This window comes from Zalophus californianus, chromosome 10 (assembly GCF_009762305.2).
Source record: "Zalophus californianus isolate mZalCal1 chromosome 10, mZalCal1.pri.v2, whole genome shotgun sequence".
Classification (NCBI taxonomy): domain Eukaryota; kingdom Metazoa; phylum Chordata; class Mammalia; order Carnivora; family Otariidae; genus Zalophus; species Zalophus californianus.
The window spans coordinates 36,987,054-37,014,164 of record NC_045604.1 but is presented as its reverse complement, the minus strand read 5'-3'; the positions used below and the strand labels follow the sequence as shown (position 1 = coordinate 37,014,164).

The 27,111-nt window shown below is 39.0% G+C and overlaps 1 pseudogene; it reads left to right on the top strand.

Moving 5' to 3' along the window:
- Positions 1-5,537: 5,537 nt before the first annotated feature.
- LOC113933545 lies at positions 5,538-7,312 on the top strand (annotated as a pseudogene).
- Positions 7,313-27,111: the final 19,799 nt, after the last annotated feature.

Genomic DNA, 27,111 nt, shown 5'->3' with positions numbered 1-27,111 from the left:
GCCACCCAGGCGCCCTAAATTAGAAATTAATAACAAATAAAATATCTAAAGAAACTCCCAATATTTGGAAATTAAACAACTCATTTCTCTATAAGCTGTGTGTCAGGAAACATCATAGGGGAAAGTAGAAAATATTCAAACTGAATGACAATAACAAATACATCAAAAGTTATAAAGAAATGTTTTACTTTTTATTTTATTTTATTAATTTTTTTAAAGATTTTATTTATTTATTTGAGAGAGAGAGAATGAGAGATAGAGAGCATGAGAGGGAAGAGGGTCAGAGGGAGAAGCAGACTCCCCGCTGAGCGGGGAGCCCGATGCGGGACTCGATCCCGGGACTCCAGGATCATGACCTGAGCCGAAGGCAGTCGCTTAACCAACTGAGCCACCCAGGCGCCCTAAATTAGAAATTAATAACAAATAAAATATCTAAAGAAACTCCCAATATTTGGAAATTAAACAACTCATTTCTCTATAAGCTGTGTGTCAGGAAACATCATAGGGGAAAGTAGAAAATATTCAAACTGAATGACAATAACAAATACATCAAAAGTTATAAAGAAATGTTTTACTTTTTATTTTATTTTATTAATTTTTTTAAAGATTTTATTTATTTATTTGAGAGAGAGAGAATGAGAGATAGAGAGCATGAGAGGGAAGAGGGTCAGAGGGAGAAGCAGACTCCCCGCTGAGCGGGGAGCCCGATGCGGGACTCGATCCCGGGACTCCAGGATCATGACCTGAGCCAAAGGCAGTCGCTTAACCAACTGAGTCACCCAGGCGCCCGAAATGTTTTACTTTTTAAAAACGTTTATGTCAGAAAATGGCAAATTCTCAAATCAATGACCTCAGTTTCTACATTAAGAAGCTAGAAAAAGAGCAAATTAAAGTAAAAAAAAAGTACAAGGAAAAAAATAAAGAGCAGAAATCGATAAAACAGAAAATATATAAACAATAGAGAATAATTAATAAAGTTGGATTTTTGAAAGAAATAATAAAACCGACCAAGAAAAAAGGAGAAGAAATACAAATTACTAAAATCAGCAATTAAAGAGGGGCTATCACTATATAAGGTCCTACAGATGTTAGTGAATTATCTGGGGTGATGGAAATACTCTGTATCATAATTGCTATTTTGTTACACTAGTATGTACTTTTGCTAAAACCCATTGAATTGTATACTTAATATCTATGCATTTCACTGTATGTAAATTTTACCTTAATTTTAAAAAGTTAAGTCAAATGTATCATGCTCTCAGTTGGCTTCTTTCTTTCCTTTTGTGTATGCTTTTGTGCAAACCAGCATTTTGGTAAGACATGAATTGATTCAACCCATTCTCTAACTTGGAAATGCAGTCTTTGACCTATTCATTTTGTAGTTACTGTAATTATGTGTTCTTATTTCCTTTCTTCTTAGATTATATGCTCTTGAAGAATAGGACTGTCTCCTCTGTACACTATGTTCCAAGGACCTCATATGGTACCATGAACTTTGTGGGTGCTTGACAAATATCTGGATTATTTCTCAACTCCCAGCTTTTGATCATAATTAAAGCAAGCAGAGCTAACCAAGATAGGATCAAGTATCAGGCATTTAAGAGGGTGAATTAGAGCGTGCCTGCGAGTGTTTGTGTGAGGATTGTGTGTATGTAGCTCCATTCCATAACAGATGAAGAATAATTTGGGTTCATTCCACATTAGCTATTTCTCTTCTCTTAGATACTGGGCATGATTAAGACTTCCCATTTTTAACGGGTCTGGAAAATCATCTCAAGGATGTTACTTTGTTGTAAAAACATCTCTAACAAAGTTAAGGATTGCTGTGCCTCACTTCCTTGTCAGAACCTTCATCAACAGAAATGAAATCACATAGGATGCATAGGAAAAAAAAATTCCCTGATGTCAGTTAAATTGTTAAATGCGTCTACTAGTATGTACAACACTCCCACGGTAAATATTAATTACAAGAAAGTCAAGTGGGAAGGACAAAATCAAACACGCATTGGCGTCTTAAACCTATAAAAGTGCATAAGCTTAACTTCTAAGGTTATGCCTTTGAGGGGGTAAAGAAGGATTAAGAGGGCAGGTAGGAGAAAGAAAGAAGTGAAGGACAAATTGGGGGTGAGAAGAACAATTTTAAGGCAGTAGAAGCTTGAGTTCATCAATTCAGGGGCCATATGCTCCTTTCTTTCATCCTCGACATTTATTGTGCATTGATTTTGTAGCTCCGTGGCTACTGAGACCGTCCCTGTCCTTGGGACAGTCTGGGACTTAGGGGGATTCAGTGGGTAATATGTACAAAGTGCCTTCTATTTCTTGACATTTGGGCAACTTTCAGTCTTATTGTGTTTGTTCACTTTATGGATCCTAGTACTCCTCCCCCTCCACTGTTCACTCCCCATTTAGATTTCAAACTTATAAAGAGATAGGCCATGCCTTATAACTTCATCTGTTATTTTATATAGTACTTAACACCCTATAGGCAGCATAGCATTACTGTCCTTAGGCTCCAGCAAAGTGGCCTTTGCTATGCCTCAGAGGGCTCCACTTATCACACACACAAATATAGATGTATGGACTGAGTGTCACACAAGAGATGAGCTCAACTGTGGCACCGCATGACCTGTAATCCTAAATAGCCCCTCTTGAGACTAACAGCATTCACCCTTGTTCTGTGTCCTCAAAATACAAAGTGACTGTGTCTGAGTGGTGATGATTATAGATTGTGCAACTGCCAACATTAGAAACAAACACTTCTGAGGGAAGGATTTGAGCAGTAGAAGCGCTTAGGTAAGGAGAAAAAAAGCAAATTAATTAACTTGTCAATTTCTACCTTTCTACCATATTATGGGATAATATGAATATGATAGATTTTCACATAATGAGTTATCATATTCCAATACTGCCTAGTATCCATTTTCTTTCTTGCTTACAACAACTGAACATGACACCTGGGAATATTAAATTGCTTACAACAACTGAACATGACATCTGTGTAATATTAAATGATTCAAATTACTCTTACATTGATATATATGTAGGTCTAGATATAACATGTGTAGTAACTGATTCTTTATATTAAAGTTTGATATAGATATTGATTTAAGAGATGATAAAAACTATTAAATGATAATGATTTATATGGTGAAATTAAAATAGTTTGTAGTATTTAGCAATTATAATAGATTTCATATATAGCTTTATTACAATCTTTGAGTATGATACAAAAAATTCATGATTTGTTCCTGAATCTATGTAATGCTTTAGAGATTTTACTTTAGTTGCTGTTGTTTCAGCAAAGTTTCTCCAAATTGAAATTAGTAACAATCAAACAAACATATAGGAACATCTCTGGTTCAAGAAAGTCCATCTAATTAGAAATGACTCAGAGTAGAAATAAACTATGTAAAAAATCTTGATTATAACCACATAATTAGTGATTTTGCTAGAATGGAAACTAGAAAAGTAAATATCATGGAATAAATGTAATTAATGATTGTTTTGTTACTCATCAGTTATCACTGACTCATCAGCAGAACCCAAGACATGCAGTAGTAATTAAATTCAGTTGTATTTGATATTTAGCTGACTTTTGCTCATATAAAAAACATAGTTTCATACATTTAAAAATTTTTGTTATGAAAGATAATTTGTCAAGGTAAGAGAATAGAACATATTTTATTTAAAAGCTTATTAATGTGAGTTAGAACTTTCCAGTATTTCTTCTGTTGGTATGTGAGTCTACATTTGTACTCTTGCACTGGGTCATATATATGTTAGGGGGAGTTTCACAAAGTAGCATAAGATGAATAAATTTTTGCTTATTGGTTGATATAAGATCTTCGTGGGAAATAAACATTTTCTTCATGGTTAGAATTCATTAAAAAATAATGCTTTAATTTGCTGAAAATCTTTTTCTAGCAGCTTCAAATCAAAGTTTCTGGTGATTTCTTATTCTCCGGAACAATTCCCATGTTTTAAAATAGGATTTGACAATGTATCAATTGGCTTCTTTTCTCCTTTCTTTTTTTTTTTTTAAATGTTTTATTTATTCATGAGAGTCAGTGAGAGAGAGAGAGAGAAGCAGAGGCAGAGGGAGAAGTAGGCTCCCCGCCTAGCGGGGAGCCCGATGCAGGACTCCATCCCAGGACCCCAGGATCATGACCTGAGCCGAAGGCAGATGCTTAACCATCTGAGCCACCCAGGCGCCCCTCTTCTCTCCTTTCTGAAAAGCTCAGATATTAAAGTCAGACTAAGATGGACATTGTGAGGTGGGTGGTGTGTGGGGACCCAGAGCCGGGTAAGGAGGGTGTTCACATGGCGGGGCCCCCTAGAGCAGTGTCGAAGCCCAAGCTGGGTGAAAAGAACACCCGTGTGTATAGGGAAGCCTGGCCAGGAGGTTTCAGAGCCTGAGCAGAATAAAGACATTGTCTATATAGGGAAAAGATGGTGGCAATAATGGGAAATGGATTACAAATGGGGGGGGTTAATAAAAAAGATAAAGATAACAAGAAAAATGGGAGTGAGGATTTTCACTATCTAATGGAAAGGGAGAAAACTAGAATGAACACTGTGGTGTTAGGTTGGAATTGGTTGTATGTGTGAACTCATGATTTCAATGAATATAATAATTTAAATTAATAAAATAAGGAAATAGATACAGGTGTGCGATGTGTATGTATGATGGCTTTGCAGTAGCATCCCCTCTCCACCCCAATAGCAATCAGCACACTTTTCATTAAGGTTTTGAAATGTCATTTTCTACTAAAAAGTATCAGAGCTTTCTAGAGATGACTGATTCCAGGGCTCCGTTGAAACTTTTGGGATATCCTATTGAGCCAGAGAGTAAGTGTTCTAGGAATGAAGGACCATATCAAAGGGATATAGGCACAGCAAAGGAAACCATCAACAAAATGAAAAGGCATCCTACTGAGTGGGAGAAAATATTTGCCAATCATGTATCTGATAAACAGCTAATATCCGAAATAGGTAAAGAACTCATGCAACTCAATGGCAAAAAACAATCTGATTAAAAAATAGGCAGAAGATCTGAATATATTTTTCCAAAGAAGACACAAAGATGGCCAATTTATAATGTACCTGTCCCTTTTGCTCAACATTACTCATCATCAGGGAAATGCAAATCAAACCACAATGAGATATCCCCTCACACCTGTTAGAATGGCTATTATGAAAGAGAGAGGAAATAACAAGTGTTGGTGAGGATATGGAGAATACATAACTCTTGTACACTGCTGGTGGGAATGTAAGTTGGTGCAGCCACTATGGAAAACAGTATGAAGTTTCTGCAAAATAAAATAAAATAAAATAAAAATAAAAATAGAGCTACCGTAGGATCCAGCAATTCCAGTTCTGGGTATTTATCTGAAGAAAATGAAAACAGTAACTTGAAAAGATATATTCACCCCCAAGTTAATGGCAGCATTATTTACGATAATGAAGATATGGAAACAACCTAAGTGTCTGTCAATGGATGGTTGGATAAAGAAAATGTGGTGTAGCTTGGTGCCCTCATGCTGCTCCTGCCTAGTGCTGCGGATGGCCACGTCACCGCCATCACCCACGCTCTGACCTCTGCCTTCATACCCGGTCAGGCTGAACCTCTGGGAATGTGGTTTGAAGCTTTTGTTAAGAGAAGAAACAAAATGCTTCTGCCTCTTCTCAGGACTGGAGGATAGAAAGAATTATCAGAAGAATCAGAAGATGAAGAGTTGTAGTTAGAAGAGTTTCCCAGGTTGAAAACACTTGATCCCAAAAAAGACTAGAAGATAAGGCAATGGTTTTAAAACACCACTCAGACAAATGGAAAGCAGCTGGTGAACCAATAAAGAAAGAGATAAGGACTAGTTCACTTGCACAACTAAGGCTTATGAGATGCTATCTGATCCAGTGAAAAGATAAGCATTCCACAGTGTTGATCCTACTTTTGATAACTTGGCTCCTTCCAAAAGTGACGCAAAGGACACCTTCTTTGATGTGTTTTCCCTTCCAGATGGTCAAATAAAAAGAAAAAAAAAAGGGCCCTAAACTTGGTGTTACGAATTCATCATTAGAAGATATAGATGCATTTCATTCTTTTGGATATAATTTTGATTCTCGGAGAGAATTTTCTTATTTAAATGAAGAAGAAAAGGAAAAAGCAGAATGTCATGATGAGAGGAGATGGATTGAAAAGCAGAACAGAGCAACAAGGGCACAAAGGAAAAAAAAAAAGAAATGAACAGAATAAGAACATTAGTCGATAATGCTGTGATCCAAGGATAAAAAAAAACAAAACAAAATTAAGGAAGAAGAAAAAGCTGCTTCTGCTTCTTTCCTGCAGAAGAGAAAGCCAAAACAGAAGCAAAACGGAAGGAGTGAAAAACTAAAAAACAAGGACAAGCTGAACTAGAAGGTTTTGGTTAACCAAAGAGAGAGGAGTGGAGGAAGTCAGACAACAAGCATTACCGGCTAAGAAGGGAAAAGATAGCCAGAAAAAATCCCTTAAAAAGGAAAGGCAAAAACTTCAAAACTCACATAAGACCTGGAACCACTTTTCTGACAATGAGGCAGAGCAGGTGAAAATGATGGAAGAACTGGAAAAAAAATTGTAATTGGCTTGAACTAGCAAGCTTACAGTGTTTGAATGAAACACACTACCTACTAAAGAAGTAGGAAAGGCTCTTCTGGAAAAACAGAAGAAATAATGAACAAGTTAGAAAAGAGAGAGAAACCTGAAGTTCGCAAGCAGTAGCATCTAAGAGCACAGACAAAGCAGCTGGCGAAGTAGAAATGGCAGTAAAAATTGGTCCGGAGACGATCTGCAATTACTAACTAACTGAACCTCTTTCCTGCTGGAACAAATTCAGCATGGGAAGTAATTGCTACATCCTAGTAAGGATGAACATACATCCTTCTTCTGGAGTCAAGAGAACTGCTGAAGTTGTTACTGATAAAGAGTCTTCAAAAACTTGACCCTCATCAAAAAGATCTCATAAAGAAAAAGGTTTTTGATAAATTTTGAAAAGAACATGGAGTGGTGCCTCAAGCAGACAAGGCAACACCTTCAGAACTATTGGAAGGTCCACACACAGATTTCACCCCTCAGACAACAGAAGAACAGAAGCTTTTGGAACAAGCTTTGAAAACATACCCAGTAAATATACCAGAGGGTTGGGAACACATAGCAGAAACAGTGCCTGGCAGGACAAAGGATGGCCTGAAACGATGTAAGGGACTTGTTGAGATGGTAAAAGAAAAGAAAGCTGCTCAAATACAAGTGCTGAGTGCAAGTAGAGCCAAGAAATAGCTTAGGACAATTTTTGTTTTGTGTGCATTTTTATAGTAAAACCGAAAATACAAAAAGAAAAAAAAAAGAAAAGGAAAGAAAGAAACTGTGGTGTATATATACAAGGGACTTTTATTCAGCCATAAAAAAGGTGAAGTCTTGGGGTGCCTGGTGGCTCATTTGGTTAAGCGGCCGACTCTTGGTTTCCACTCAGGTCATGATCTTGGGTGGGGAGATCGAACGCTGCCTCAGGCTCGGCGCACAGGGCGGAGTCGGCTTAAGACTTCCTCTCCCTCTGCCCCTCCCCACCACTCTCTGTCTCTCTCTGTCTCTCTCTCTCTCTCTCACACATAATTTTCTTTATTTATCTGACAGAGAGACACAGCGAGAGAGGGAACACAAGCAGGCGGAGTGGGAGACGGAGAAGCAGGCTTCCCGCTGAGCAGGGAGCCCGATGCGGGGCTCAATCCCAGGACCTCGGGATCATGACCTGAGCTGAAGGCAGATGCTTCAGGACTGAGCCACTCAGCTGACCCCCCAAGTAAATAAATCTTAAACAGAAAAGAATGAAGTCTTGCCATGTGCGACAGCATGAATGGACTTTGAGGGCATTGTGCTAAGTGAAATAAGTCAGAGAAATACGAATGATCTCACTTATGATCTCATCTGTAGGTGGAATCTAAAAAACTCAAAAAACAAATGAAAAACCAAGCTCACAGATAGAGAAGAGATCAGTGGTTGTTAAAGGCGAGGGGTGGGGATAGGTGAAGTAGTCGATGGAGGTCAAAAAGTACAAAAGGTACCAACTTCCAGTTATAAAATAAATAAGTCATGGGGATGTAGTGTACAGCATGGTGATTATAGTTAATAATATATTATGTATTATAATATATAAATATAGTTAATGATACTATATTTGAAAGCTGCTAAGAGAATAGATCTTAAAAGTTCTCATCACACACAATTTTTTTGTTAACTATGTATGGTGATGGATGTTAACTAGACTTATGTATATGAATATCAAATCATTATGTTGTATACCTGAAATTAACATATTGCTACATGTTAGTTATACCTCAATAAAAAATAAATAAATAGAAAGTAATACAGCAACAACAAAAGGACACAAGCCAGCTGGAAGGAGATCCCACTGATCAATTTGAGCCTCAAAGAGATATAATCTATTATCTTAGAGTTGGTAACCCACTGAATATAATGGGAAGTTATGAGTCCATGCTAATATAAATTAATAAATTTACATTGTTTTAAAGTGCTTCTGCACAAAATATTTATTAATTATAAAGAGAAGAGTAGGCTTGCAGTGGAGAAACTTGGCAGACACCATCTAAATCATATAGTTAACGCTGACATTCTCCGTAAAGGAACAAATCAAAAGCTGTACCACCTAAGAATGCAGTAAGAGGATGTCAACATTGTTTCTGCAGTATTCCTACCAAAGATGCATAACCTGAATTTAATCAGGAGAAAACATCATCAGACAACTCTAAATTGAGAGACATTCTATAAAATAACTGGCCTGTCATTTCCAAATGTGTCAAAGCCATGAAAGTCAAGGGAAGACAGAACTGTTCTAGCCTGAAGGAGACTAGAAACAAGACATCTTGATGCAATGTGTGACTGTGAACTGGATCTATCAAGTACATTAATGGACAACTGGGGTCTGAGGATTAAATTGTAGTGTAGTGTCAGTGTTAACTTTGTGATTGTGATGGTTGTGGACTCTAGGAGGATGTTCTTGTTTATAGGAAATATACACTAAAGCATTTAAGGGCTGATGGGGCATCAGGTTGGCAACTTATTCTCAAATGAGTCGGAAGAAAAGGCCTTTGAATTCTACTTGCAACTTTTCTATAAGTTTGAGATTGTTCCAAGACCAAAGAATTTATGCTAAATATAAAAAATTAAAAATAATACTTAAAATCACTAATTATAATTCTGAAAATGAATAGAAAATAACAAATCAGTTTTGGCCAACTAACCTAAAGACACTTTAAGAGCACAGTTTACATAAGACATCCCAGGCTGTTTTAATGAAATGGCAGATAAAATGCAAGAAGTGTTGTGCCTTGTAAGTGGTATATAAGCACAAAATGCCTGCATCCCATGTGAGTACTGAGTACTCAATACCAAGGTCTGAAGTAGACTGTTGAGTATAGAGTATATTTCTACATTATTAGAGTAGAAAAAAGAATGTGTTTCTGCCTGCTAAGATAGAACATCACAAGTGGTTGGATTGTTAATTAGCTGATTGATTGATTCATCCTGGCTCTGCCATTTACTAGCTGTAAGACCTTCACATGTCACTTAATCTCTCTGTGCCTCAATTTCCTCATGTATAAAATAAGGATAATTACAGTGCCTATCCCATAGGTGCTCAATGGGTGAACTTTAAATGAGTTAGCGTATGTACAGTGCTTAGATTACTGCCTGGCACAAAGAAGTGCTACTTGAGAGTATTAGCTGTTGTTGTTATTAATTCATTCATCAACAGCACAATTTGCATTTTTCAGTGTTAATGATGGTAATGCCACGGTGCAACTCCCTACTGGATGTTGAGAGAAACTTTCCCTGCTATGGAAATTTCTTACACCATCCCCCCCGACCCCCCACACCCCCATCCAGCCTGTGTCCCTCTGGACCCTCCTCAATGGCAGAGTGTCGGTACCCACCATGGCCTGACCCCAGCTTCTCATCCTGACTCCAGAATCCCGCTGGCTGGGCTGGGAGCCCTTAGCCAGCATATCTAGAACAAATCTTATATTTTCTGGCAAGTGGTTCATTGTTTTCCTTCATGCAACTCTACCTTTAGGATGTTTGCCTCTTTACCTCCTTGTAGAACTAATCAAACTGTCTGGGACTACTGACCAAACCCACCTCCTCTGTGTCCCACAGAGCTCCGCTGTTCACCTCATTCCATTTTGGTTGTATTTTATTTTTTTATTATTTTTAAATTTTATCTATTTATTTGAGAGAGAGGGGGGGAGTGAGAGAGAGCATGAGAAGGGAGAGGGTCAGAGGGAAAAGCAGACTCCCCGCTGAGCAGGGAGCCCGATGCGGGACTTGATCCCGGGACTCTGGGATCATGACCTGAGCTGAAGGCAGTTGCTTAACCAACTGAGCCACCCAGGCACCCCCATCCTCATTCCATTTTGAAGTCAATGCCGTATCTTCAATACCTTCGAAACTGAAATACTGTTACATTTTTTGTTTTCTATTTTCAATAACCATGCAATGCTTAGGCCCCAAGTCTGTGATTATGAGCATATTGAACACTGACAGAGGAGGACTTACATAATTTTTTTAGAATCATGTGCAAAATTTTAAGCTTTAATTATCATTATCAATCAATAGTTCAGTTCTTGTTTGTTTGCATCTGTTTATGGGACTCAGGCAACTCTCTTATGGTCTATGAGTCATTGATTTATGCATTTTATTGCCATGTCACCGTGAAGAGCAGATGGCAGTAAATATATCTTGACTTGATTTAAGGACTTGAATCTCCCTTGCATTTACGGATTGCCACTTTTTTTTTTAAAGATTTTATTTATTTATTTGACAGAGAGATAGAGAGCACAAGTAGGCAGAGGGAGAGGGAGAAGCAGGCTCTCCGCTGAGCAGGGAGCCGGATGTGGGGCTCGATCCCGGGAACCCAGGATCATGACCTGAGCTGAAGGCAGCCGCTTAACTGACTAAGCCACCCAGGTGCCCTTATGGATTGCCACTTTAATGCTGCCATCCTCTTTTAAAGTTGCTTGCTTGAGACCATCTGAGAACATACGGTAAAAACCTGTGTGTCCTTTACCTCATCCAGTACATAGGCCTAAATGTGTCCACCAGTGAATAGAATATGAATTTCAGAGTCATAGCTGCATTTAACACTTGCCTCTTCAAGAAAGTAGTTCATAACAGCTGATGAGTTTGGGCAAATTTCTTCATTAAATAATGGTGATAGTGACTGTTGACTCCCCAAAAGGCCACCTGAAAAACAAAACAAAACAAGACCTATTGACCAAACAAATCTGTGTGTATTGGAGTTAGTTGCTCTAGTAAGGGTGAACATCACCTTGACAGAGAGTAGTATCTCAGAAGGGAGAAGTCAGGGGCGGATATTTAGAGGATTTAGATATAGGCTGGATAGCAGTTAAGGTGGAGAACTAGTTGAGGGGGGCAGAAATGATGAAATAATAACTGGATTGGTGGGCCTGGGGAGACGAGCATGCAGCTAATGGTGGAATTTACCTATTTTATTTGGTTCACAGTCTCATTTTCCAGGGGCAAGCAGGTAGGCCATTTTTGTTTTTTTCAGTGTTGCCTAACACAGGGACAGGAAGTTATGTCCAGTTCCAGGACTGTTTAACACAGGCTTAGATTTGTTACTTTTCGTTCTCAGTGATCAAATTATGCTGTCGGAGTGTTGTATGAACTAGAATACTGTATATAAATGAGACTGGCACTGAGTAAGTGCTCATTAAAATGTTAGTTTCTTTTATTTTCTAGCCCAGCTGCTTCTCACCCTTTCTACCTCTGTTTATTTACATGGAAACCTCCTCTCCATATTAACACCATCTAAATCAGTGGTCTGCCATAGTAGTAGTAGCTCAAAAAAGCTTATTGAATGAGTAGATAAAAATCAAAGGATAAAACTTTGAAAATCAAAGTATTTGCAGAGTTTTAGTAATAGTTTAAACCCATGAAACTGGAATTCTTCCAAGCATAATTAACTTCTTTATTGTTGTACTGAATGCAAATTTCTCATTAACTCATTGAAGTTCTGGAAACCTGAAAATCTAAAGAAAAGCACTTAGATTTTGATTCCAAATATTTAGTTAAATCATTCAACTTCGTTAACTCTCATGGGAAAAAAGTTACCCAAATTAGTTAAGAGTCATTATATAAAGATCTTCTAAAGATGCTGCTGCAACATCAGAATAAAGTGAGAGGTCTAAAGAGCAGGTTCTGTTTAGCATTTTTTCCCTCTTTGAACTGATAGTCTTTGTTTTTGATCACCTTCATTAGACAACAATTTCAGTTACTTCTAAATCACTTTGCATCTACTTTTAGTGATAAATACACAAAATTGTACAATTGTAAAGGTCTTACATCCCATAATGCTCTGTTTTCCCATAGCATTTGCCTGCTTTCTCTCTTTCTGTTTCTCTGTCTCCCTATCTCTCTCTGTCTCTGTCTCTCTGCTCTCTCTCTCTGTCTCTTTCACACACACATTCCAAACATCAGCAGTTCCCTGACCATTAGAGTCTCTCAGAACTTTTAAAGGTACACATATCAGAATCCCTTTCTCTCCTCATCAACCCCTAGGAGATTCTGACTCAGTCAAGTCTAAGCTGAGCATTTAGGAATCTGTTCTTTTTGAAAAACACCTCAGGAGAGTCTGGTGACCAACCAGGTTTGGGAACCACCCCCTGGGGAATATGGCCTTAAGGGCATTCACAACTCCTGGGGGTTTGGAGGAGTCCTGCACCCTCTGACAGTCATTTGCACACATAGGGTGCAATGGCTTGTTTTCCCTTCCTGCCACCATTCTAGCTTCAGTGGAAACACCCAGGCTGCATCTGGTTCTGGGCATGCTTCATTCGCTGCAAGGTTAATACAACTGTGACTTTTTTGTTTTGTTTTGTTTTGTTTTGTTTTGTTTGGCAGGGCCATCAAAAGGGCAAGATGAACAGGAAAAGGAAGTTGAATACAGTAAAATTCTATTCATCTTTTAAGAAACTAGAGTCTCCTTTTTCCTTCGTGTGCACTAGGTGTAAGGAGTTGATGTGTCAGCTGACAACTGTTCATGAAAACCTCACCAAGAAATGTCTGAGTTTCTATAGAATTTAAAGCCCCAGACTGATCTATTTTAGTTTCAAGGCAAGTGCTAATTCTTAGGGCTATAGCAGGTATCTCTCGCTCTTTCATGTGGCGTTAGACTAATAATAGCTACCATTTATTGGCAGCTGCTATGTTAGGAGAACAAGTTCAGCACTTTCTCTACTTTGTTTCATTTAATCCTAACAGCAACACTGAAACCTCTTTTCCTCATAATGCAGAAGAAACTGAGGCTTGGGCAGATTAAATAATTTACCGGGGGTTAGACACCGTGTACACTGCACAGGCAGCCTGGAGACCCAGGTTTTTTAGCTCCAAACCTGTATCCTGAAAGCATTACGGAGTAGTGATTACACCTGTGGGCTTTGAACCCTCCTGCCTGGCCTCAGCCCCTCACTATGTAACCCTGGGCAATTTGTGGAACCCCTCTGTGCCTCAGTTTTCTCATCTGAAAATGGGGTTCTTAACCCAGTTAATAAATGGGCAAAAGATCTGGACAGATGGCAAGTGAGCAGATAAAAAGATGCTCAACATCGTATGTCATTAGGAAATTGCAGATGAAAACAATGACATACCACCACGCACCTACTGGAATAGCTAAAATCCAAAACACTGACAACCCCAAATACTGGGGATGATGTGGAGCAACAGGAACTCTCATTTATTGCTCATGGAAGTGCAAAATGGTATAGCCACTTTGGAAGACAGTTTGGTGGTTTCTTTCTTTTTTAAAAAGATTTTTATTTATTTATTTGTCAGAGAGAGCGAGAGTACGAGCAGGGGAGCAACCAGCAGAGGGAGAAGCAGACTCTCTGACAAGCAAGGAGCCCAGCACAAGGCTCCATCCTAGGACCCCCGGGATTGTGACCTGAGCCGAAGGCAGATGCTTAACCAACTGAGCCACCCAGGCGCCCCCAGTTTGGTGGTTTCTTATAAAGGTACACATTCTTTCCATACGATCTAGCAATCATACTCTTTAACATTTATTTGAACAAGTTGAAAACTTAGGTCCACACAAAAACTTGCACATGAATGTTTAGAGCAGCTTTATTCATCATTGCCAAAACTTGGACACAACCAAGATGTTCAATAGGTGAATGGGTAAACAGACTAGCACATCATTACAATGGAAGATTATTCAGCAATATGAAGAAATGAGCTATCAAGCCACACAAGACATGGAAGAACCTAAATGCATGCTGCTGAGTCAAAAAAGCCATTATGAAAAGTCTACACATTGTATGATTTCAACCATAGCATATTCTGGAAAAGGCAAACTATGAAGAAAGTAAAGATAGCAGTAGTTGCCAGGGGTTCAGGGAGGGATCAATAGGTGGAACACAGGGGAATTTTAGGGCAGTGAAACTGTTCTGTATGATACTGTAATGGTGGATACACGTCATTACACGTTTGTTGAAACCCACAGACCTGTACAACACAAAGAGTCAACCGTAATGTAATATATTAATAATAATGCATCAATATTGGCTCATCAGTTGTAAGAAAAAGTACTACATTAAAGCAAAGTGTTGATAATAGGGAAAACTGTGTGCATGGTGGGGTGGAGGGAGGAGGGAAATAGGGTATATGGGAACTCCCTATACTTTGCACACAATTTTTCTGTGAACCTCGAGTTTCTTATTAATTAAAAAAGAACGTCCAAAAAAAGAGAGTGTTATTGTGAGGATTAATGAGTTAATATAAATGAAACACTTAGAAAAAATGCCTGGCATAGCAATATAAGCTTTTCTCAAGAAACAAGAAAGGTCTTAAATACACAACCTAACCCTACACCTAAAGGAGCTGGAGAAAGAACAGCAAATAAAGCCTAAACCCAGCAGGAGAAGAGAAATAATAAAGATCAGAGCAGAAATCAATGAAATAGAAACCAAAAGAACAGTAGAACAGATCAACGAAACTAGGAGCTGGTTCTCTGAAAGAATTAACAGGATTGATAAACCCCTGGCCAGACTTATCAAAAAGAAAAGAGAAATGACCCAAATCAACAAAATCATGAATGAAAGAGGAGAGATCACAACCGACACCAAAGAAACACAAACAATTATAAGAACATATTATGAGCAACTCTATGCCAGCCAATTAGATAACCTGGAAGAAATGGATGCATTCCTAGAGATGTATCAACTACCAAAATTGAACCAGGAAGAAATAGAAAACCTGAACAGACCTATAACCACTAAGGAAATTGAAGCAGTCACCAAAAATCTCCCAACAAACAAAAGCCCAGGTGCAGATGGCTTCCCAGGGGAATTCTATCAGACATTTAAAGAAGAATTAATACCTATTCTCCTGAAACTGTTCCAAAAAATAGAAATGGAAGGAAAACTTCCAAACTCATTTTATGAGGCCACCATTACCTTGATCCCCAAACCAGACAAAGAACCCATCAAAAAGGAGAATTACAGACCAATATCCTTGATGAGCATGGATGCAAAAATTCTCACCAAAATACCAGCCAATAGGATCCAACAGTCCATTAAAAGAATTATTCACCATGACCAAGTGGGATTTATCCCTGGGCTGCAAGGTTGGTTCGACACCTGCAAATCAATCAACGTGATACAATACATTCACAAAAGAAAGAACAAGAATGATATGATCCTCTCAATAGATGCAGAAAAAGCATTTGACAAAGTACAGCATCCTTTCTTGATCAAAACTCTTCAGAGTATAGAGATAGAGGGTACATACCTCAATATCATAAAAGCCATCTATGAAAAACCTACAGCGAATATCATTCTCAATGGGGAAAAGCTGAGAGCTTTTCCCCTAAGGTCAGGAACGCGGCAGGGATGTCCACTCTCACCACTGCTATTCAACATAGTATTAGAAGTCCTAGCCACAGCAATCAGACAACAAAAAGAAATCAAAGGCATCCAAACTGGCAAAGAGGAAGTCAAACTCTCACTCTTTGCAGATGATATGATACTGTATGTGGAAAACCCAAAAGACTGCACCCCAAAACTGCTAGAACTCATATAGGAATTCAGTAAAGTAGCAGGATATAAAATCAATGCACAGAAATCAGTGGCATTCCTATACACCAACAACAAGACAGAAGAGAGACAAATCAAGGAGTCGATCCCATTTACAGTTACACCCAAAACCATAAGATACCTAGGAATAAATTTAACCAAAGAGGCAAAGGATCTGTACTCAGAAAACTATGAAATACTCATGAAAGAAATTGAGGAAGACACAAAGAAATGGAAAAATATTCCATGCTCACGGATTGGAAGAACAAACACTGTGAAGATGTCAATGCTACCTAGAGCAATCTACACATTCAATGCAATCCCCATCAAAATACCATCCACTTTTTTCAAAGAAATGGAACAAATAATCCTAAAATTTGTATGGAACCAGAAGAGACCCCGAATAGCCAGAGGAATATTGAAAAAGAAAAGCAAAGCTGGTGGCATCACAATTCCGGACTTCCAGCTCTATTACAAAGCTGTCATCATCAAGACAGTATGGCACTGGCACAAAAACAGACACATAGATCAATGGAACAGAATAGAGAGCCCAGAAATGGACCTTCAACTCTATGGTCAACTCATCTTTGACAAAGCAGGAAAGAATGTCCAATGGAAAAAAGAGAGTCTCTTCAACAAATGGTGTTGGGAAAATTGGAGAGCCTCATGCAGAAGAATGAAACTGGACCATTTCCTTACACCATACACAAATATAGACTCCAAATGGTTGAAAGACCTAAACGTGCGACAGGAGTCCATCAAAATCCTAAAGGAGAACACAGGTAGCAACCTCTTTGACCTCAGCTGCAGCAACTTCTTCCTAGAAACATCACCAAAGGTAAGGGAAGCAAGGGCAAAAATGAACTATTGGGATTTCATCAAGATAAAAAGCTTTTGCATAGAAAAAGAAACAGTCCACAAAACCAAAAGACAACCGACAGAATGGGAGAAGATATTTGCAAATGACATATCAGATAAAGGGCTAGTATCCAAAATCTATAAAGAACTTATCAAACTCAACACCCAAGGAACAAAGAATCCAATCAAGAAATGGGCAGAAGACATGAACAGACATTTTTTCCAAAGAAGACATCCAAATGGCCAACAGACACATGAAAAAGTGCTCAACATCGCTCGGCATCAGGGAAATCCAAATCAAAACCTCCATGAGATACCACCTCACACCCGTCAGAATGGCTAAAATTAACAAGTCAGGAAACGCCAGATGTTGGCGGGGATGCGGAGAAAGGGGAACCCTCCTACACTGTTGGTGGGAATGCAAGCTGGTGCCTCTGGAAAACAGTATGGAGGTTCCTCAAACAGTTGAAATTAGAGCTACCATTCGATCCAGCAATTGCACTACTGGGTATTTACCCCAAAGATACAAATGTAGGGATCCGTAGGGGTACGTGCACCCCGATGTTTATAGCAGCAATGTCCACAATAGCCAAACTGTGGAAAGAGCCAAGATGTCCATCGACAGATGAATGGATAAAGGAGAAGTGGTATATATACACAATGGAATATTATGCAGCCATCAAAAGGAATGAGACATTGCCATTTGCAATGACGTGGATGGAACTGGAGGGTGTTATGCTGAGTGAAATAAGTCAATCAGAGAAAGACATGTATCATATGACCTCACTGATATGAGGAATTCTTAATCTCAGGAAACAAACTGAGTGTTGCTGGAGTGGTGGTGGGTGGGAGGGTTGGGGTGGCTGGGTGATAGACATTGGGGAGGGTATGTGCTATGGTGAGCGCTGTGAATTGTGCAAGATTGTTGAATCACAGATCTATACCTCTGAAATGAATAATGCAATATATGTTAAGAAGAAAGAAAAAGAAGAAGATAGCAGGAGGGGAAGAATGAAGGGGAGTAAGTCGGAGGGGGAGACGAACCTTGAGAGACGATGGACTCTGAAAAACAAACTGAGGGTTCTAGAGGGGAGGGGGGTGGGGGGATGGGTTAGCCTGGTGATGCGTATTAAAGAGGGCACGTTCTGCGTGGAGCTCTGGGTGTTATGCACAAACAATGAATCATGGAACCCTACATCAAAAACTAATGATGTAATGTATGGTGGTTAACATAACAAGAAAAAAATGCCTGGCACTGAATAAATATTCTTATTGTTATTGTTATTATTATTATTATTACTACTAATCTCTATTGCTTCCTTGGAGGTGATCCAGACATTTGTCTGGAAGCAGCCTGAAGGTTTGGTGGGAAATTTAGTGTGACCTTGGGCAGCTAACATAAACTCTCTGTACTTCCATTTCCTCCCCTATAGAGTAGGGATGAAAATTGTTCCTACTTCTTAGGTTGTTGTGAAGAATTAATGGGTCAATGCATAGAAAAGTTTCCAGACCAGTGCCAAGCATGTAAATGTACCCTAAATATAGCTACTTTTACTACTGTTTCTATATGCTCCCAACCCTCAGTACTCCATGAAACTCTGTCCAAACCCGTCACTTAATTTTTGTGTTCTTTTTTTGCCCCCATGTTAAAACAAGAACTTATGTCTGGCCTCAGTATGGGATGCAACACATTGAGATGCTCAATATTTGCTGAACAAATGGACAGAGCTATAGAACTGAAATCTGGACACCTCACCTGCAAGGAGGCCTTCAGTGTTCAAAGTTGTGGGAGCACTTACATTATACAGGTCTCACATGCAGTCCGAATGATGAGGCGTACACTTACTTTCCTGGGGGACTCCCTTCTTTACTATCTAATGTGTCTTGGGCTTTTCTTGGGTTATTCCAATGTTTGGGCACTATTTCTATAATATCTTCCTCGCACCTCTCTTTGGGTTTCCAACTCTGACGATACTGCAATGAATTTCAACTGTTTGATATCCCAGTGATCATAGGTTCTTAGTCCTATGGTTGACTTTGAATTTGGAAGGTATCCTTTCTGGTCTATCAAACTTCATCAAATTTATATCTAACCTTCACAGTCTGATATGAATTCTAGATTTCAAATAACCTTTAATCTCTTAGAGGGCATAATTACAAATATTCCACCAAAGTTAATTTCTTTTTCTAGAATAGTATATATATATGTGTGTGTGTATGTGCATGGGTGCATGCATGTGTATATGTATGAAAGATATGTATTGTTTTATGTTCCTTATGAATTCTACAGATATTTAATTAAAATATATAGGCTCTGAATGCTCTCAAAACAGAGTCACTTTTTAATGAGTGCTTAAAAGATTGACATATTTAGGTAACTCTTCTGGAGAAGGAATGAATGAAGACAGTTTTAAGAACAGCAAAAGAATCTATTGCCTTGCATTTTTAGATATGATAAGTATAATACCAATGCATAAAAATTGGAAGCAAGTTATTTCAAACTAAAAAAATCTAAGGAAAATGTGATAATACAAAATATGATAATCATTAGTTATTATTCTAAATAGGCTGAAAACACATATATACTTTTTACAAATAAGTTCTAAACCATACTTGTTTACTGGTCTTGATTTATGGATCCTTGGAGTTCTTAAACATGAATCTTAATCTTTCAAAGTGGCCTAGAGGATGCATTTGGTTTATCAATGTTGATGGCATAGAAAATTCTCAAAGGAGAGAACTCTGTCTCTCTGGATAGTTTATCAATAAGCCAGTGAATGCTTGACCCTTTTGTTGAGCCAATCAGTTGTGTTTGTTGATTATTCTAGCTTCACAGGGAACCAAAAGGCTCATGAGACAGTGCTAATAAAATGCTTTTGTTCCTTAGAAGAGAGACACTTCACAAAAACTAAATTCTTTCTGGAATTCTCTCTGGAATACTAGAAGTTTACCCTGAGTACATTGCACATAAAACAGGCTCTGTATCATTGTGATAAGGGAGGGAGGACTCCCCAGGGCCAGGTAGGATGCCATTTTCTAAAATGAGAAAATTAAGATCCCAGGTAGTAGTCAAGTGACTTTTCAGTAGCCAACATGAAACTTGTCTTTCTGCCTGATTTACCTCTCCCACTCTACCTCCTCCTATAAAGGTATAAATATCCCCTAACTTCCCTAATTTTTCATTACCATCACCAGCTGGTCTCACGGCCTCCAGGCTTAGCCCATTCTAATATATACTTTTCACTGTAGCTGAAATGATCTTTTTAAAATGCACATCTAATCCTATGACTCCTCTCCTTAAAATCCTTCAGTGGCTTTCTGTTGCTTTTTTGTAGAGTAAACCTTTCATTGGGTCCACAAGGTCTGACAATCTCCTCATTAACACATCAGTGCACACATCTCTTACACTCTTAGAGTAAGCTTTACCACCTCTGGCCTTCTATTTCCTCATCCTGTAATGCTCCCCACACCAATTAATTCTTAGAAGGGGTAATTCCTTCAGCTATCTACTTAGATCTCATTTCCTCTCCCCATGCCTACACTCTGCTCTTACTCTCCTCACCTATTCTGCCTAATTCTGCATCATAAAAGGTCTGGAAGCTGTGATGGTAAAGCAGGGTCCACTCCTTGAGCTTTCTGAGGGGTGTTGGGAAGTGGAGGGTCAGGAAGGCCCTTGGAAGGAACAATCCTGCGTTGAGCTTTGTCTCTGTCATGTAAATGATTGGGATTTCTGTTCCAATTAAAAACAAAGCTGTTTGCTTCTCTTCATCAAGATCTTGTGTAGGCTCATGGTTCCGGCGGTGGGTGGAAGGCTGTATTAAACAGCATGCGGGATTCTCTGGGTCTAAGCATCTAGCTTTTCTCCTGGGTAAGATATCTTTCTCTTCTTAGGCTCAGTTATCATGTTCTTTCCATGTTTCAAAATGTCTGTTCCAAGATAGCTCTAAGGATTGATGAGAAATATTACAGCAGTTGAAGGGGTAACTGAATGATTGCCCTTTGTGAATTTATTTTCATTCTTAAGGCAAAACCATCACATGCATGCTGGTAAATGTGTAACAATCAACCACCTGGGGGAGAGGGGGAAGCCTGTATTTGCAATATTTGCTTGTTTCTGTGGTGGAAATTCTCCCACCATGGTCACTTTCAAGCTACCAACATGCAGTAGCACAACACTCCATAGATTTTCACTGGACAGAAAAAATAGGTGCAAATAACTTCAAGAAGGCAGATAATAGTAAAGTAATAAAATATAAAAGTAAATAAATGGTATACAGTAAAGTAGTAAAATAATTAGAATGTGATGAGTTTTGAGTATTTATCTTTATTTTTAATATAATTTATTTAATTCTAATTTAATCTAATATTGAATAATGCCTTTCCTTAGCAACTGGCTTGCAAAATTCCTGAAAATGTAACAATCAATTCTCATAAACTGGTGTGAATCAGTTCAAGCACATACTGAACACTATTTTCTCCCCTTAGCATGAAAGGTCTGTTCACATTGAGATTCAGCAAACATGAAACTTAAACTTCCTAATTCCCTGTAGGAAATTAACCTGTGTATAAACTTAGAGTTGTGATTTAGGTACTAAAAGTATTGCAAGTAAGAAAGGTTAAGAAATGTTACACTGATCTTTTCTCACTGTCAGGTGATGTTCTTGTTGTTTTTGTTTCAGTATATTTTTCCCGTGAAAGAAAACACACACCAACTTAATACCATATGGAAATTTTTATCTTTAGATCTAATGGTTTACAGGGTTACTCAAATGTTGTCTGCTAACCCACAGCATTATTATCACCTGACATCAGGTTGGAAATGAAGATTCTCCGGTACTATCCAGAATTCTTGAATCACAATCTGCACTTTGACAAGATCCTGAGCTGATCTACATGCACAGTAAATTTTGAGAAGCACTGACAGACTGAGTATTGGCTTGAAGTTAGACAAGTCTGGCTCTAGAACAACAGTATTCAATAGAACTTTCTGTGATGATGGAAATGTTCCATATCTGTGCTGCTCAAAACATTAGCTGTTAATCACATGGGGCTATTGAGCACATGAAATATGGCTAGTGCCTGAAGAAGGTCCCCTTGAGTATTCAGCAAAGTACTGGACTGGCACACCTGTATGAGGAAATTATTCAGATTGGGAAAGAACCATCCAAGAAGATTAAAGAGAATAGTGGTTACCACCAGGAGAGCCAGGAATAGTGCCTGTTCCTATAAATCCAGTGCTCTATACAGTGTAGCAAATAGTAAGTGCTTAGCTAGTGTTACAGTTATTATTGTTGTTGAATCCTTATACTCTTAAGAAAGTTACTATTATTTTTTTTACAGATTTTATTTATTTATTCATTTGACAGAGAGAGAGAGAGCACAAGCAGGGGGAGCAGTGGAGGGAGAGGGAAAAGCAGACTCCCTGCTGAGCAGGGAGCCCGATGCGGGGCTCGATCTCAGGACCCTGAGATCAGGACCCGAGCTGAAGGCAGTTGCTTAACCGACTGAGCCACCCAGGCGTCCCAAAAGTTACTATTATTAACCCTCATTTATAGATGAAAACAGAGGCACAGAGAGGTTAAGTAACTTGCTCAAGATCACACAGCCAGTGAGGGGTAAAGCTGAGTCTCAGATTGGTTCTATTTGCTTCAAAACTCATATTTTCAAGCACAATGCTGACCTAACTCCAATAAGAGATTATTTTTTTCTCTTCTGCTCTTCAGTACTGAGCTAGCTCCAAATCAACTGGATTTTGGTGTAAGTTGATCCTCAAAAGTGTTTGTGGATGATAAGAAAGATGGTCCTTCCATAAACCATTTCTGGAAAATGTCAGTACTCCCTAGGAAGCAACTCACACATCATTTCCCATTTTCCCCTGCACTGATGCTAACATGATTTCTTAAATGCTGACAATATGTGGGAAGGTAACTTGAGACTTGCCCTCTCTGCCAGAAACTAGAAGTATGAGACAATGAATTGGTGATCTGAATAGCTGTCTGGCCTTCTTTCCATTACTTTGTCAATCATGACACTGCTCTCTGCCTTGGGTTTAATGAGTTTATTTTTAATGTCCCCATGTAAAATAATTTTCCCCATTCACAAACTAAAACGCTCTGTAATTTGTAACTCTTTTCTGCCTTTCCAACCCCAATTGGGCACTTGATTGCCTTTTTCATGTCATCCCCTAACCTCTAGGAACAGCTCTCGTGCCATGCCAGACATGTCAGGGGTTCTCTATCATCTCCAAGACCAAGTAGAAAGTCCTTATTTTTGGTTTATGTAACCCACGTGTTAGCTGTAGATCTGTTACTCACTGAGACCTAAATAGGATCACCTCAATCCTAGGATATTCATGTTTCTCTCCAAGATTTCTGTGTCTCTGCATCTTTTACATGAATACTCCTACTTTTGGGCTCAGGTTTTAGTGTGTAGTGCCTCTGCAGGTATGTAATTCTGCTTTCTTGTAAGTTCTATAGGCATTTAAAACCTCCCATCCCGGGCGCCTGGGTGGCTCAGTTGGTTAAGTGACTGCCTTCGGCTCAGGTCATGATCCCGGAGTCCCGGGATCGAGTCCCACATCGGGCTCCCTGCTTGACGGGGAGTCTGCTTCTCCCTCTGACCCTCTTCCCTCTCGTGCTCTCTATCTCTCATTCTCTCTCTCTCAAATAAATAAATAAATAATTAAAAAAAATAAAAATAAAAAAAATAAAACCTCCCATCCCCCCAAATTTGGCCTTGAAATGAGCTGACTTAAAGCTAATTTTGGGAAGATTATATTACATCAGTGCAAATGACTTCAAATTGAACATTAGATAATCCTTTTTTGAAATGCCTTTTAGCTACTCCCACATTACTGGTCTTTTACCCTACATGGTCTCCAACTGTGCATTGTATCTTTGATTCTCCTCTTACCCTCCCTGTTTAGAAGCTAAAATATATTTCTTTCTTTGCTTTAGGAAGACCACTCTAACCACTTCTAAAATATTTACTGTGGTACCTGCTGACATTCACACTCTTTGGTCTATCAATAAGCAGCAGTCTAAATATTGGCTCAAAAAATTACAGTACCCTCCCTAAAAGGAATTCTGGTGCCAACTGTTAAGACAATACATTTTTCATTTCCATTGACCTAATTGTTGCTTACATTTCCAGCCTCGTCTCCCCACTAGTGCACGTGTTATTTCTGTTACAAACATACTATGTTTTTCATTTCCATATTTTAAAAAGACATCACTACTCCTTCTATCTGGAAGTCCCTTCCATCCTGCCACAAAAGGAAATATGTATTTTAAAGGGAAAGTCATGCCTCTTATACAATATAAAATTAAAAAAAAAAAAAGATTTTATTTAACTCATTAATTAATGTGGGAACCAGTAAGATGCTACAACAGGTTCAAAGGACAGTCCAGGGAGCAGAAACATATATGGGCCATACAGGCCATCAAGGATACGGAGATGAGGGCGCCTGGGTGGCTCAGTCGGTTAAGCGACTGCCTTCGGCTCAGGTCATGATCCCAGGGTCCTGGGATCGAGCCCCACATCAGGGTCCCTGCTCAACGGGAACCCTGCTTCCCCCTCTCCTACTCCCCCTGCTTGTGTTCCCTCTTTCGCTGTGTCTCTCTGTCAAATAAATAAATAAAATCTTAAAAAAAAAGTAGCTCAAAGGCCATGAAGGACACAAAGACCCCATAAAAGTGGATATCTTTGGAGGATGTGCTAGATACCACTTGGTTTTCATGAAAGACATTCAGTGATCTTTTTGGTGCATTTCCAAGGAATTCACAATTTTTCTTTGTACTCTCTTTCTCTTCCTCTACCATCTTCTGCTCCTATCTTCCTCTCTTTCTTCCTATTTCTAGTTCCCAGTGGTTGACTCATTCCTTTCTAGATAGTCTCAACCTGTGTACCTAATAACCTATCTATAGTTTGTGCATAATCTGCATCATTAGCTTGCTAAACAGTGTGTGTATTTTTTAAATTTCTTTCTTTCTCCTTTTGAACAGAGTTGGGAAACCATTGTGTGCTTAAGCTTCTGGTTACTCTAATGTTTCATTCAGCTGGGTCTGGAGGCTTGAATTAACTTGAACTAGCTGTACAGTTTCTTTTTTTTTTTTAAGATTTTATTTATTTGTCAGAGAGCGAGAGAGAGCACAAGCAGGGGGAGCGGCAGGCAGAGGGAGAAGCAGGCTCCCTGCTGAGCAAGGAGCCCGATGGGACTCCATCCCAGGAGCTGGGATCATGATTTGAGCCAAAGGCAGATGTTTAACAGACTGAGCCACCCAGGCATCCCTAACTGTACAGTTTCTTAATACCTCTTTTCCATATGTTAGATTTCAATTTCTTCTGTATGATGTTGGAAGGTTGGATACAGTTCAAATATTACTCTTTAACAAAGAAGGTAAGAGCAAAAGGGACCTTGAGGAATTCCATATTTTCTGTCATTTGTTGCATTTTTATGCATACATATTCTATAAATAGTGGTCCTCTGCTTTATATATTCATTTACTTGCTCTAAGAATAAGTTTTGGTGGCCTGTAACATTTATCACAATTCTCAGAATATTAAGGGAGTTAGTCTCTGGCATTTGGTTCACAGGTTAATATAACTGGCATTTATCTTTTGTCACTTCTGTATTTATGTCCTAAATGTGAACTATTTGCTGAGGGGTAGTGCTCTTGTTTCTTTATGTTCTTCTTTACTTTATTCCTTCTTGGGATGATACATAATAATACTTTTGAGCTGTACTGTAATAGTCAATACTCTATAGAGGTAAATTGTGTTAAGGCTCCTGATAATTCATTCTATATAGTTCTTACTGGAAGGTAGTTTACCAAGTGACTTATTAGGTGCCCACAGAAGGGGCCTATTGGCGCTGAGACAGTATTTTTCAGAAAAAGATGGCCAATGAGTAAACAAAGTGGTGTTTGAAGAGCAGAGGTGAATAGGATCCCATGCTGGTGTAGAGAGAAATCTTGTGATAACAAGATCATGTATAGTGTAAACAAACTAAAACTATCCAAACAGTGTCACAGTGATTCCCCAGTGACTTAAAAGCACAAATAAAAGTTACTATTCCAGGGCGCCTGGGTGGCTCAGTCGTTAAGCGTCTGCCTTTGGCTCGGGTCATGATCCCAGGGTCCTGGGATCGAGTCCCACATCAGGCTCCCTGCTCAGCGGGAGACCTGCTTCTCCCTCTCCCACTCCCCCTGCTTGTGTTCCTGCTCTCGCTGTGTCTCTCTCTGTCAAATAAATAAATAAAATCTTTAAAAAAAAAGTTACTATTCCACTGGATTTTCAATTCTGAATCTTGCCCAATGTTAAGCACAGAGAGGAAAATCTTACACTATTCTCCTGGATGCTCTGGGTACAGTTGGACAATCTTTTGTGTGGTTGAGGCTATAAAAACTGCTCACAAAGCTGTGGGGATTGAGGATTGTGGGGCCTGGGTTGAAGAGGAAGGCTCCGCCTGCTGTAGGTACTGTAGTGGGTAGAAAGCCAGGCTGTGGTAGGTGGGGCCAACCTTAATTGTGTTGTCATGCCATGGATCACCCTCATGGCATCTGCCCACGGCTTCTCTTTTAAAAGACCTCTGCTATTTGTATGTCTTCTTTGGAGAAATGTCTGCTCATGTCTTCTGCCCATTTCTTGACTGGATTATTTGTTCTTTGGGTGTTGAGTTTGGTAAGTTCTTTATAGATTTTGGAAACCATCCCTTTATCCGATAAGACATTTGTAAATATCCTCTCCCATTCCATAGGTTGTCTACTAGTTTTGTTGACTGTTTCCTTTGCTCTGCAAAAGCCTTTTATCTTGATGAAGTCCCAATAATTCATTTTTGCTTTTGTTTCTCTTGCCTTTGGAGAGATGTCTAGCAAGATGTTGCTGTGGCTGGGGTCAAAGAGGTTGCTGCCTGTGTTCTCCTCTAGGATTTTGGTGGATTCCTGTTTCACATTTAGGTCTTTCATCCATTTTGAGTCTATTTTTGTGTATGGTATAAGGAAATGGTCCAGTTTCATTCTTCTGCATGTGGCTGTCCAATTTTCCCAACACTGTTTATTGAAGAGATGTCTTTTTTCCATTGGATATTCTTTCCTGCTTTGTTGAACATTAGTTGAC